Source organism: Papio anubis, chromosome 6 (genome assembly GCF_008728515.1).
Source record: "Papio anubis isolate 15944 chromosome 6, Panubis1.0, whole genome shotgun sequence".
In the NCBI taxonomy this organism is placed as follows: domain Eukaryota; kingdom Metazoa; phylum Chordata; class Mammalia; order Primates; family Cercopithecidae; genus Papio; species Papio anubis.
Window position 1 is genome coordinate 57517383 of NC_044981.1, and position 15135 is coordinate 57532517.

The 15135-nt window shown below is 37.0% G+C and overlaps 1 protein-coding gene and 1 pseudogene across 12 annotated transcripts in view; one reads left to right on the top strand and one right to left on the bottom strand.

Moving 5' to 3' along the window:
- Positions 1 to 15135, bottom strand: part of KHDRBS2 (KH RNA binding domain containing, signal transduction associated 2) — a 631237-nt gene that overhangs the window by 507836 nt on the left and 108266 nt on the right. The window lies entirely within an intron of this gene.
- LOC103883747 lies at positions 9970 to 11069 on the top strand (annotated as a pseudogene).

Below are 15135 nucleotides of genomic sequence, written 5' to 3' on the forward strand. Positions count from 1 at the left end.
GTTCTACAGTTTTATTTTTGTGACATCCTTATGAAACGCATGTACTTTTAAGAAGGTTCTTTATAAAATTGCATAAATCTAAAATTGTGTATTTCACAAATTTATTTTCACAATGACTTACCTTAAAAAATGAAAATAGAACTTAAAGTATAATAATAATAATAAATAAATTTTTTTTAAAAAGTTACTCCTAATTTTTCTACATGGATCTAAATGTCTTCCAACAAGTTGGTTGCAGTCAGGTCCTAACTTAATAAAAGTATTAATAATCCCTTATCTACATGTTTCTAGGTAAAAAACATTAATTTTTACTTCCTTATTTCTCATAGAAAGTTTTATTTTTCTGCTAATCCCCCAAAATACAGTATTTAAGTTTATATCAAATTCACTTGCTTCCACTTTTCAAAATCAATTATAAAATGGAAATCCATTCCATTGATAATGCAATGTCTGTTGATTATAATGGTGATATTTCTTTTCTGATCTCTTACACATCTGTCTACATAAAAGGCCACTCCTACTGCAACAACAAAAGAAATAGCAGAAGATCCATCTGTGCGCTAATGAGTGTAGAGAAGCTTACTGAAGGCTCCCTGAGTTAAACAAACAAACAAATGAACAAACAAGCAAATGAAGAATGGCAGGATCGTAGAGAGGCACATGAGATGAAAGATTTTTTGGCTGTCACAGGGCCCTAAAGAAAGAATATGGGTTTGGACATTTTTCAAAAAGCACCTGCATTTTAATTGTCCTTTTGAAGCAGTCTTCAGTTTTCCAGTTGAGGGTAAACGTGAAAATAAGAAGCCACCCTCCCAAATAAGGTAGAAAATATTAGCTTGAGGTATGAGAAGGAAAGGGCTAGGGGTTTTGTTAGAGAATGAAAACAACTAGTTAAAACAGGCTGAATATTCACTAGACCTAGAAAAGGAGAGACTGGTATGATTTCAGGAAAATCAAAGACATATTTGCAAGGGGTCATAAAAAATGATGTGAATAGAAGCACAACTAATTCAGAATTAGAAATGCATGACTCAATGTGGGATGAAAACATAAAAAATTTAAAAAATACAAAATGGAAAAATAATATTAGAAGTACATGGGAGAGGCATTAATTAAAAGGACGGGTAATCAGAAAAGACAAATTCTAGACATAATACCACTGAAAATTTCTAAATTTTCCTAGAAAACAGGATTATTTCACATGCCATTCTATTGGAGAGAGTATAGTCTACAGCAATTTGGAATTTTTTTCCTCATAAACATGTGAATCAGTGTCATATCGTTTTCTCAATTAAAATTTAAATTCACAAACGAGGAGTTGGGAAACTGATATGAATGAAACTGAAATCACAAAGCCCGTCAAATCCTCTCTTCCATTTACTTTAGAAAAATAAAAAGCAATGCTGTGCAGTGGTCTGTGGTAGAGATAAAACAGGTTTAAGCTGTAAGCTACAGAGTGGCTTCTGAAAAACCATATTGCTTACAAAAATAGACATGTTTCCAAGATTGTAAGTGGTTATATTTGGCTTTGAGTTGTAGTTTCCACAGGAGTTGTAGCTTCCACATTTAGGAACTATTCTTAAATGATCTGATAACTACTTTAAAAGTCAGAAAAATCACACTCATCAAGTACTTGGACTTGGGTATTTCATCTTTTGATGTATAAAGAAGGAAACTCACACTCTGTGGGAAGACATGGCAAGTTGCAACCATGGATGAGACTCCTTCCAACCAGGCACAGAAGGCTGCCCCTTTTTCTGGGACTGAATAGAATAAGAAGAAGTATAGAGCAAGTGAGATGGTTTTAAACACTTTGGAACTTTAATTTTCTGCATTAATCTGCATAATAAATTGATTTGAAAACCAGCACAGGGGAATGTGGCTGCGTTTGATCTTAAAAAAGGTCAAATTTGGGGCAGATTTACACTCCTGGTAATACACTGCTTTAAAAAGTTGGCAGTAACTCAAGTCAAGAAATATAAAGTGGGCCTTGGGGCAAATTTAATTGAAGAAAAGGTCTGATGTATTTCACAGAATTCTAAAAGTACATCAAAGAGATACTTTTAAAAGGCATTGAGAGGCTGAATTGCCTAGGTGAACAAACAGGTACACCAGCAAGCAACAACTAGGTACTCTCTTACAAGAGGAAGCCGCACATTCCTGTCCTCTAATGGTCTCTCAGTTTACCCAGACACGTGCCAAGCATTCCTTTTGCATGTCTAGCAGTAACGAAATATAGCACACCTTGTGCCATTTAGGTATACATTGGTTTATTAGATCCTACAAGGCACTTGTTTGTTGTGGCACAAGAAAATATGGAATTTTTATCATTTCTCCAAGGATAATAATTGTCTTCATTAATATCAAATTTATACCCTAAGCTATGTTATTCTTTTTGTATCTGTAACAGCTTTGCATTTTACCACTAACTCGTGATGTAATCATACTGAAGACATTTAAAACTGCAAGTAAACTCAATACACATAGTTCCTACACTACTAACAACTTACTATAAGAAGTCAGTACCACATTTACACATGTACAGGCAAAAACAGTGAGCTACGATCACTGCATGCCTGAAAAAGATTGTATTATGATGCTGACTGTAATATGCACAATAGGTGGAGATGTTAAAATTTGAAAGAAATGGCATATTGGACAATGAAACATAGTATATGTGGAGGAGAAATAGCAAATGTTAAGAATAGTGCTTATTCTCGTCATATATATAAATATATATGTATATATGAATATAAATATATATACATTTATATATACATTTATATATATACATACATATATAATTGTGTGTGTGTGTGTGTATACACACACAAACACACACACATACACACACACACATTTTTTTTTAACTGCTCCTTGCAAAGCGGGGCTAACTCATTGGCAGTGCACCTAGAGTCAGCCTCCAGATTCTTCAAGAATGTCTTAGGAATATGGAGGAACATACTGATACATGTTGCCTTTGTAGAGGCTTAACTATCAAGAAATAATTGGGGATTGGGTCAAAATGGCAGACTAGAAGCAAGAAGCTCATGTGTACTGCTCTCATGGAGAGGAAAGAAAAGGGCTAGTGAACGCTGACCCAACAAGCTGATCACCTAAGAAATTGCTTTGGGATCCATCAAGGCAGGAAAAGGACACAGCAGAGAAGAACAAAGCTGGGCAGAAACTCATATGGAATCAATGCGTAGACAGGAGAAGCTCCCCATATGGGAAAGGGTAAGTGAGTAGGAATTCCATGGGAGATTCACACTCTCTTGACAGGGACCTGTGCAAGACTGGGGACGGGAAAATGCCCCTGGCCCCACTGCACTACACCACACACTTCTAAACTGAGGCAGAGAGCTACCAGTAGTTTTGGCAAAGGTAACTCTGAAGTCCACAGAGACCTCTCAAGCCTTTAGACCCTGAAACAGACTAGTACCAGTGCCACAGCCCTGATGGAATGTGTGGGAGCAGTAAGATTGATCCATTCACCCTCACCAGACAAAGCTTGGGGCCAGCTTCTGGCCCAGTGGTCCCTCCTCTGCTTGAACTCAGCTGGTGGGTACAGCCTTCTGTTGTCTTAGAAAATACCCAGATAGCAGGGCGGGTGACTTCACCTACCCCCAACACTGGTAGCAATGTGTGCCACACCTGCTAGATCTTTTAGCCCGCTGTCTTACTTCTGTCCAAACTCTGTGGGAAGGCACGATCATGTGTTCCCTGGGAAAGCACTCAGTCGTCTGACCCCACCCACTGCCGGCTTGGTTGGTGACTAAGCAGGGAGAAGCCTTCACTGAAAGAAGTGAGACACCTGTGTTCACAGGTTGATGGAGGATCAGGGCGTGCCTCCCTCCACAGGGCCAACTACAGCCTGTCTGCAGACCACTGCCGCTACCTGAGGAAGCCTCATGGAACAAAACATCCAGCAAAAGAAATGCAGGGATGGAGCTTGATTGACGGGAGCTCCTCCAAGGCCTGGAAGCAGACTATGTGAGTGGGCCATCCCTCTCCGGAGCATCACAGAGAACTACTGCCAACTGTGCCAAAAAACAGAAGAGCCACACAGCGGAGTAAGAGCCTATCTGCTGGCTAACACTCTTAAGTGCCACCTACTGGACTATGTCCAAAAAATATAGGACTAAAATATTTTGCCAGCATATCCCAGCCGACACATGTGCACCCTGCTATACCACCATGGCTGTTGGCACATGAGAAGAACCATGGATCCCACTGCTACCACCCTGATGAAGCACTTTGGCTGGTACCCCCCATCAAACAGTTGTGACCACAAACCAGAATCACGTTAGCCTCCCCAGCACAGCAGGTTCCTCACCTCAAGGGGCCAGAGAACAAAGATGGGGACCTGGTACCAGTCCACTCAGGGTAAGAGCATGTAGCCCAGGAGTGCAGAACTGAGCCACGGTCCCCTGAAATATTCCAGAATCAAAACCAGTTGACTGAACCCGCCTTATACCAAAGTCAAACTGCCAAGGGCATCAAAGAAGATAAATGCAAAAAAACCCCAACCAAACGACAGTGACTTCAAATATTAAAGGACCATTGGCCCACACAGAGAGAAAGAACCAGTGTAAGAACCCTGGCAACTCAAAAAACCAGAGTGTCTCCCTACCTCCAAACAACTTCATTAGTTCCCCAACAATGTTCTTAACCAGGCTGAACTGGGTGAAATGGCAGATACATAATTCAGGGTATGGATAGGAATGAAGATCACGGAGATTCAGAAGATAGTAAAAATCCAATCCAAGTAATCTAAGGAATACAATAAACCAATACAGAGAATAAAAGATGAAGTGGTCATTTAAAGAAAGAACCAAAGTAATCCGAGAGCTGAAAAATGGATTACAAGAATTTAATAATACAATCACAAGTATTAACAACAGAATAGACCAAGCTGAGGAAAGAATCTCAGAGCTCAAACACTGGTCCTACAAATCCACTCAGTCAGATAAAAATAAAGAAAAAAAGAAAAAACATGTATGAAGAAAACCTCTGATAATATGGGATTATGTAAAGAGATCAAAACTACAACTCACTGGTATCTCTGAGAGAGAGAGAGAAAGCAAGCAACTTGGAAAGTATATTTGAGAATATTGTCCATAACAATGTCCTGAACCTTGCGAGAGGCCAATATCCAAATTCAGGAGATGCAAACAACCACTGTAAGATACTATAGAAGATGACCATCCCCAAGACACATAGTCATCAGATTTTCAGTCAAAATAAAATAAAAGACATTAAAGGCAGTTAGAGAGAAGCGGCAGGTCACCTACAAAGGAAACCCAATCTGGCTAACAACAGTCTTGTGAGCAGTAACCCTGTAAGCCAGAAGAGATTGAGGGCCTATATTCATCATTCCTAAAGAAAAGAAACTACAACCAATAATTTCATATCTTACCAAAATGAGCTTCATAAGCAAATGAGAAATAAGATAATTTTGAGACAAGCAAATGCTAAGGGAATTCATTAATACCAGACCTGCCTTACAAGAGGACCTTAATGGAATACTAAATATAGAAACAAATGACTATTATGCACCACCACAAAAACACACAAGTACATAGACCATTTACACTATCATGCAACTACACAGTCAAGTCTGCATAATAACTACCTAATAACATGATGATAGGATCAAATCACACATATCCAAACTGACCTTGAATATAAATGGGTGAAATGCCCCAACTAAAAGGCACAGAATGGCAGATTGGATAAAGAAGCAAGACCCAACTGTATGTTCCTTGAAGAGACCCATCTCACATGCAATGACATCCACAGGCTCAAAGTAATGGGATGGAGAAAAATCTACAAAGCAAATGGAAAGAAAACAAACAAACCAAAAATAAGGGGTTGCTACTCTAATCTCAGACAAACTTTAAGCAAACAAAAATCAAAAGAGAAAAAGAAGTACATTACATAATAGAAGGGTTCAATTCAGCAAGAAGACTTAATTATCCTAAGCATATATGCATGCAACATAGGAGTACCCAGATTAATAAGCAAATTCTTAGAGACCCACAGAGAAACCTAGATAACCACACAATAGTGGGAGACTTCAACACACCACTGACAGTATTAGATCATCATGGCAGAAAACTAACAAAGATATTCAGAACCTGAACTCAACACTTGGCTAAACGAACTTAATAGACATCTAAAGAACTCTCTACCCCAAAATTTCAGAATATATATTTCTCTCTGCACATGGCACTTTAAAATCGACCAGACAATTGGCCATAAAACAATCCCCAGAAAACTGAAAAAAAAAAAAAAAAAAAAAAAAAACTGGAATCATACCAAGCACGCTCTTGGACCACAGCACAATAAAAATATATATCAATGCTAAGAAGATTGCTCAAAACCACAGAATTACATGGAAATTAACCTGCTCCTGAACGACTTTTGAGTGAACAATGAAATTAAGGCAGAAATCAAGAATTTCTTTGCAACTACTGAGAACAAAGATACAACATACAAGAATCACTGGGACACAACTAAAGCCTTATTAATAAGAAAGTTTATAGTGCAAAATGCCCATATCACACAACTAAGAAGATCTCAAATTAGCAACCTAACATGACACCTAGAGGAACTAGAGAAACAAGAGCAAACCAACATCAAAGCTAGCAGAAGACAAGAAATAAACAAAACCAGGCCTGAACTGAAGGAAGTTGTAACCTGCAAAAACCACAAAAGTTCGCATCCAGGAGTTGGTTTGCTGAAAGAATAAATAAGATAAACCACTAGCTAGACTAATAAGGAGAAAAAAAAAGAGATGATCCAAGTAAACACAAAGAAATAAGAAAGGGGATGTTACCACTTTAGGGATCCCACAGAAATACAATAACCTTGAGAGACGATTAAAAGCACCTCTATAACACATGCTAGAAAACTTGGAAGAAACTGGTAAATTCCTGGACACATACAACCTCCCAACACAGAACAAGGAAGAGACTGAATCCCTGAACAGACCAATAATGAGTTCCAAAATGGAATCAGTAATAAACAGACTATCAACCAAAAAAGCCCAGGACCAGTTGAATTCACAGCCAGATTTTACCAGATATATAAAGAAGAGCTGGTTCCATTCCTACTGAAACTATTCTAAACTCTAACTCATTCTATGAATACAGCATCATCCTGATACCAAAGCCTGGAATAGACATAATGAAAAAAACTAAAACTTCAGGCCAATATGCTTGATGAACATAGATGCAACAGTCCTCAACAAAATACTAGCAAACCAAATCCAGCAGCAGATTAAAAAGCTAACATTCCACAATCAAATAGGCTTTATCCCTGAGATGCAAGGTTGGTTTAGCATATGCAAATCAATAAATGTGATTATGCACACAAATTAAACTAAAATAAAAAACCGTATGATCATTTCAATAGACACACAAAATTATTTCAATAAAATTCAACATCTCCTCATGTTAAAAACCCTGAACAATCTAAGCATTGAGGGAACATACTTCAAAATAGTAAGAGCCATCTATCAAAAACCCACAGCCAACATACTGAATGGGCAAAAGCTGAAAGCATTCACCTTTAAAACCAGAACAGACAATGATGCCCTCTCTCACTACTCATATTCAACATAGTACTGGAAATCCTAGCCAGAGAAATCAGGCAGGAAGAAGAAATAAAAGACATGTAAATAGGGAGAAAGCCAAAATATCCTTATTTTCAGATGATATGATATTGTACCTATGAAGCCCCATAGTCTCTTCTCAAAAGCTCCTAGACCTGATAAGGAACTTCAGCTACATTTCAGGATACAAAATCAATGTACAAAAATCAGTAGTAGTATTTCTATACACCAACAATATCAAAACTGAGAATCATGTCAATAACACAATCTCATTCACAATCGCCACAAAAATCCCAGAAATACAGTTAAATAAAAAGGTGAAAAATAACCTAGAAATACAGTTAAATTAAAAAAAAAGGTAATTTTGAGAATTACAAAATACTGCCCGAAAGAAATCAGACAAGACACAAACAAATGAAAAAACATCCCATGTTCATGGATAATGAAAGAATCAATATTTTTTAAATGACCATACTGTTCAAAATAATTTACAGATTCAATCCTATCCCTATAAAACTACCAATGATATTCTTTACAGAATTAAGAAAAACGATTCTAAAATTCATATAGAACAAAACAAAAGAGTCTAAATAGCCAAAGCAATCCTAAGCAAAAAGAACAAAGCTAGAGGCATCACATTACCTGACTTCCAACTATATATACTACAATAGCCAAAACAGCATGTTACTGGCACAAAAACAACCACCGAAACCAATGGAACAGAACAGAGACCCCAGAAATAAAGTCACACATCTACAATCACCTAATCTTCTACAAAGTCAAAAAAAAAAAAAAAAAAAAAAAAAGGAAAAAAAAGAAAAAGAAAAACAAAACAAAACAAAAACAGGCAATGGGGATAACTAGCCAGCCATAAGCTGAGTATTGAAGCTTACGCCTTCTTTACACTAGTTACAAAAATAAACTCAAGATGGATTAAAGACCTAAATGTAAAATCCAAAACTACAAAAACTCTGGATGATAACTTAGGAGATACCATTCTGGAAGTAATCCCCGGCAAAGACTGCATGACAAAGATACTAAATGCAATTGTAACAAAAACAAAAATTGACAAATGGGTCCTAGTTAAACTAAAGAGCTTCTGCACAGCAAAAGAAACTACTGATAAACATACAACCTACAGAATGGAAGAAAATATTTGCAAACTATGCATCTGACAATGTTCTAATATGCAGCATCTACAAAGAACATAAAAAAATTAACAAGGATAAAACAATCCCATTAAAAAGTAGGCAAAGTACATGAACAGTTACTTTTCAAAAAACATACATGTGGTCAACAAGCAAATGAAAAAATGTGTAACATCACTAATAATTAGACAAAATGCAAATCAAAAGCACAATGAGATACCACCTCACACCAGTCAGAATGGCTATTATTAAGAAGTCCAAAAATAGCACATGCTGGTGAGGTTGCCAAGAAAAGGAAATGCTTATACACTGCTGGTGAGAATGTAAATTTTATCAGCCACTGTGGGAAGCAGTTTTGCAAATTCTCAAAGAATTTAAAATAGAACTATTATCTGACTCAGCAATCCCATTATAGGGTATATACTCAAAGGAATATAAATCATGCTACCATAAAGACACATGCACACATATGTTCATAACAGCACTATTCATAACAGCAAAGACACAGAATCAACTTAGATGCCCTTCAATGGTAGACTGGATTTTTAAAAAATGTGGTGTGTATACACCATGGAATATTACGCGGCCATAAAAGAAGTTACCATGTCCTTTGCAGCAATACAGATGGAGCGGGAGGACATTATCTTAAGTGAGCTAATGCAGGAACAGAAAACCAAATACTGCATGTTCTCACTTGCAAGTGGGAGCTAAACATTCAGTACACATGGACACAAAGAAAGGAACAATAGACACTGGGGTCTACTTCAGGGTTGAGGGTGGGAATAGGGTGAGAATGGAAAAACTACCCATCAGGTACTATGCTTATTACCTGGGTGAGGAAATAATCTGTACACCAAATCCCCCACGACACACAATTTACCTGTATAATAAACCTGTGCATGTAACCATGAAACTAAATTGAATATTAAAAATAAGTAATTGCTGTGATTCCGAAATATTTGCAAATGCAAACAATAGATGCACAACATCTATTTCTCTATTAATCTCTTTTGAAATAAATTTTGTTGTGTATTTTCAAGGTACACAAAATTATATTATGGGATACATATACAAAGTAAAAAAAAAAGTTACTAAAGTGAAGCAAATTAACATACTCATCATCCGAATACTTGCTCATTGTTTTATTTGCTTTTGTAGGCAAAAGCAGTTAAATTCTACTCATTTAGCACGAATCACAAATACATGTCTATTAATTTTATTATAAAAATACAAAGCCAAGAGGGACTAGGCAGAGCCGTGGAACCGCTGCCAGGTCGCTGTCGGTCCACGTAGCGCTGCCAGCGCGCTCAGCGTCCGCCGCCGCCATGGGAGTCAGGTGGAAACCATCTCCCCAGGAGACGGGCGCACCTTCCCGAAGCGCGGCCAGACCTGGGTGTTGCACTACACCGGGATGCTTGAAGATGGAAAGAAATTTGATTACCCCCGGGACAGAAACAAGCCCTTTAAGTTTATGCTAGGCAAGCAGGAGGTGATCCGAGGCTGGGAAGAAGGGGTTGCCCAGATGAGTGTGGGTCAGAAAGCCAAACTGACTATATCTCCAGATTATACCTATAGTGCCACTGGGCACCCAGGCATCATCCCACCACATGCCACTCTCGTCTTCGATGCGGAGCTTCTAAAACTGGAATGACAGGAATGGCCTCCTCCCTTAGCTCCCTGTTCTTGGATCTGCCATAGAGGGATCTGGTGCCTCCAGACGTGTGCACATGAATCCACATGGAGCTTATCCTGAAGTTCCACTCCACTCTGTATAGACATCTGCCCTGACTAAATGTGTTCTGTCACTCAGCTTAGCTTCTGACACCTTCGTTTCCTCTTCCCCTTTCTCCTCATATGTGTGTTTACCTAAATTATATGCCATAAACCTCAAGTTATTCATTTTATTTTGTTTTCATTTTGGGATGAAGATTCAGTTTCAGTTTTTGGATATAGGTTTCCAGTTAAGTACATGGTCAGGTATTAACAGCACAAGTGATAGGTTAACGTTAGAATAGGAATTGGTGTTGGGGGCCGGGGGTTGCAAGAATATTTTATTTTCATGTTTTAGATGAAATTTTTATCTATTATATATTAAACATTCTTGCTGCTGCGCTGCAAAGCCATAGCAGATTCGAGGCACTGTTGAGGACTGAATTATTCTCCAAGTTGAGAGATGTCCTTGGGTTAAATTACAAGCCCTACCGAAAACTGAGGTGGGGATGGGGAGAGCCTTTGCCTCCACCATTCCCACCCCACCCTCCCCTTAAACCCTCTGCCTTTGAAAGCAGATCATGTTCACTGCAATGCTGGACCAATACGGCATCTGTCCCTAGGCCCTTAGGGACCTCATAAAGCCTTCCATTAGCCTGGCTTATTTTTTTATTTTTATTTTTCATCAATGGTTTTCTAATGGACTTTCAGGAATTTTGTAATCTTATAACTTTCAAAGCTCCACCACTTCCTAAATCATAGAACTGAAATTGACAGTTTCAATTGAAGGTGCTGTTTATAGACTTAACACCCCAGTAAGCCCAGCCATCATGTCCGTATGAATGTTCTCTTCAGGAAAGTGATGCTGGTCTCTTTTGCTGTGCAGAAGCTCTTTAGTTTAATGAGGATCCCATTTGTCAATTTTGGCTTTTGCTTTGGCGTTGCTTTTGGTGTTTTAGACCTTAGAGTCTTGCCCATGCCTATGTCCTGAATATTAATTTGCTACCTAGGTTTCCTCTAGGATTTTTGTAGTATTGGAGTCTAACATTTAAGTCTCTAATCCATCTTGAATTGAATTTTTCATTATAAGGAGTAAGGAAGGATCCAGTTTCAGCTTTCTACTTATGGCTAGTAATTTTCCCAGCACCATTTATTAAATGGGAATGCTTTCCCAATTTCTTGTTTCTCTCAGGTTTGTCAAAGATCAGATGGCTGTAGATGTGGTAATTATTATTTCTAGGGGGACTCTGTTCTGTTCCATTTAGTCTATATCTGTTTGGTACCAGTACCCGGCCACCATCCAGAGTGAACAGGCAGCCTACAGAATGGGAGAAAATTTTTTGCAATCTACTCATCGACGAGGCTAATATCAGAACCTACAAAGAACTCAAACAAATTTACAAGAAAAAACAAACAACCCCATCAAAAGTGGGCAAAGGATATGAAAGACATTTCTCAAAAGAAGACATTCATACAGCCAACAGACACATGAAAAATGCTCACATCATCACACATAGCCATCAAAAAATGCAAATCAAAACCACAATGAGATACCATCTCACACCAGTTAGAATGGCGATCATTAAAAGTCAAGGGAAACAACAGGTGCTGGAAGGGATGTGGAAATACAGACACTTTTACACTGTTGGTGGGATTGTAAACTAGTTCCAACCATTATGGAAAACAGTATGGCGATTCCTCAAGGATCTAGAACTAGATGTACCATATGGCCAACCATCCCATTACAGGTATATACCCAAAGAGATTATAAATTATATGCTGCTCTAAAGACTGCATGCACACATTATGTTTATTTACAGCACTATTCCTAATAGCAAAGACTTGGGAATCCAACCCAAATGTCCATCAGTGACAGATTGGATTAAGAGAATATGGCACATATACACCCATGGAATGCACTATGCAGCCATAAAAGGATGAGTTTGTGTCCTTTGTAGGGACATGGATGCAGCTGGAATCCATCATTCTTAGCATAAACTATCAGAACAGAAAACCAAACACATGTTCTCACTCCTTGGGGTACAGAACTGAACAATGAATCCACTTGGACTCAGGAGAACATCACACACGGGGCCCTTATCATGGGGAGGGAGGGAGAGGTGCATTGGGAGTTATACACAATTAAATGATAGGTTGATGGGTGCAGCACACCAACAAGGCACAAGTATACATATACTTAACAAACCTGCGATTATGCACATATACCCTACAACTTACAGTATAATAATAATAAATAAATTTAAAAAAGAAAAAGAAATGGATGCTGGTCGCCCTTGGTTCAGCATCCTCCTGTTTTACAAGGCTTGGCTCCCTCCTGCTGATCTCAGGTTTCCTGGCTTTCCCTCCCTCGAAGCTCCTTCTCACCCTTGCTGTCTATAGCATGCTTGATTTAATTGATAAAATCATTGCTGCCTTCCCCAACTTTCATATATAGCAGGTCCTCAAGTTTTATTATTACCCAATAAAAAGTGCTTTATGCCAGCTTTTTCTAAAATATATATATATATATATATATGTAATGTATGTGTGTGTGTGTGTGTGTGTGTATAGCAGCGCCAAATAAGAAAAACTACTCATTAAAATAATTTAATATTATAATATGACATATTTCCCCAAGTCAAATTATTAAATGTAAAGCACCAGGGCTAGATAAATCATTCTTAAAGAGCATTTTTATAATTTTTATAAATTAAATTTTAAACTTCATTTAATTTCTTGTAGTATTCAACTACGACAACAAATTCACTTGAAATTGGAGAGTAATTGAAACACAATCTATCCAAAAAAAGTCATGTAGTAAAGTCTTGAGAGGACCATTTCCCCAAGAATTCCCATAGTAATTTATTGCTCTTCGAGAGGACTGTGTCATCAATACATTAATTATTGGTACAAACAGACAGCAGTTGTCAAGGGGAGAAATCATTCTGAGAGAAAGCTGTGTAAAGGAAGTCTTTCACCAGTGTGGCCCCCTGAAGGATAAATCACTTTTCTATTACAAAACATTCAACTTTAAACCAATAAATACTGTTGTGTTCTGCTCAACAGCTCATAGTATTACACCACATCACACATTTTACAGCTCATAAATGTACACTGAATACAGCTCAAGTTTAGTGATCATAATCTTAACTCTATCTCATTGATATTTTTCTAAGAAATGGACAATGAACAGCAGGAAAAAATCACAACTTTTATAATAAAATATGGTATGTTTTCAAAAGACTATTAAATATAGTAAGATATAGTTTGTTTTCAAAATATTATGATTTATTGTACTATAAAAACAAGAACAAGGTAGGTCAACTTTGATAAGTGAGTATAGTCTGCTCCTCAGAATTTCACTCTTTTTCTGTAGAAAAGCTCTAAAGTTATCTTTTGTGTGATAATTAGATGAAATGAATATTCCTTTAAAAATAAATTAAAGGAGTTTAGCAGGCTATTCATAATGTAAAGAAATGGTAAATTTTCTCAAGCATGAATTGTTATTTGAGACTATTCCATAAAACTACTAGGTGTTATCATTTTTCACATTCTTCCACATTTAACATGAAAAAGTGATGCAAATATGTGGGCATGATCGGTCAAGTTAAAAATGTAACGGTGCACCAAAAATGAAGAGCCTAAAATTATACTAACTGCACTAAAGATTTCCATCTCTAACAGAAGCATGACCTTGAACAATTCATGATTTTTCAGTTACCTCATCTATAAAATAAAAGTTTTATATATTCTGTGATTTCCAAGATTAGTCCCAGCCTAAACATTCCATAATTTTAAAAATTATAAGAGACACAATAGTTTGCTGGTGATCCGTGGTCCACGGCAGTTAAGAATAAGCAGTTTTATTGTTAGAGCATTTTCTTATACATTACAAAATTAAACTTCAGAAAAAATTTGATATCATAGAATATTCTTATTTCGGTATTCATCATTCTGAATCAAACACAGATCCAGTAATAATCAGCATAAAACCACTCATATAGGAACTTGAAGAGCCATCAAGACTTTAAATGCCTTACATACCTTGTCAGTGTAATTTGATCAGAGACTATAGAACTACATTTTTATTTAGAGGCAGGTATTGAGTCTGTCATTGACTTTCCCATATCCAGAGATACAAATATGTTACTCCAAGAAACATAATCAAGTTATACCATATTTAAATGTATGATTTAAGAAAAGAACCTTCTATTCAAGACTATAACTGGTTAATTGATCAAGTGAAAAAGGACATATTATTCTTTATACTCTAACATATTCCTACCTCATTTCACTACTATGCAAATTTTTCATGTACATTTCTAAGCCTGCCCAATTTAATATTCAAGAGAACATAAAGCAAATCTAATAAAGTTTATTTTAAAAACATATACCCATTTTAAACAGCTTTCTTGCAATAGTCGAGCTCAAAAACAAATTCCATGCCCAAAACATTTTATCTCAAAGATAAATTTTATGGTTTGCTGGGCTTTAACAATTTTATCCCTGTTTGAAATAATTATAGACAAAGCATCTAGTTAATTATATTTACTAAAGTTTATCATAGTAGAAGACAATTGGTAAACCAGAGCATTTATTTCTGTAATCGTTACTGTTAGGATAATTACATGGTCCTTGCTTCACATTCACTCTTCAGAA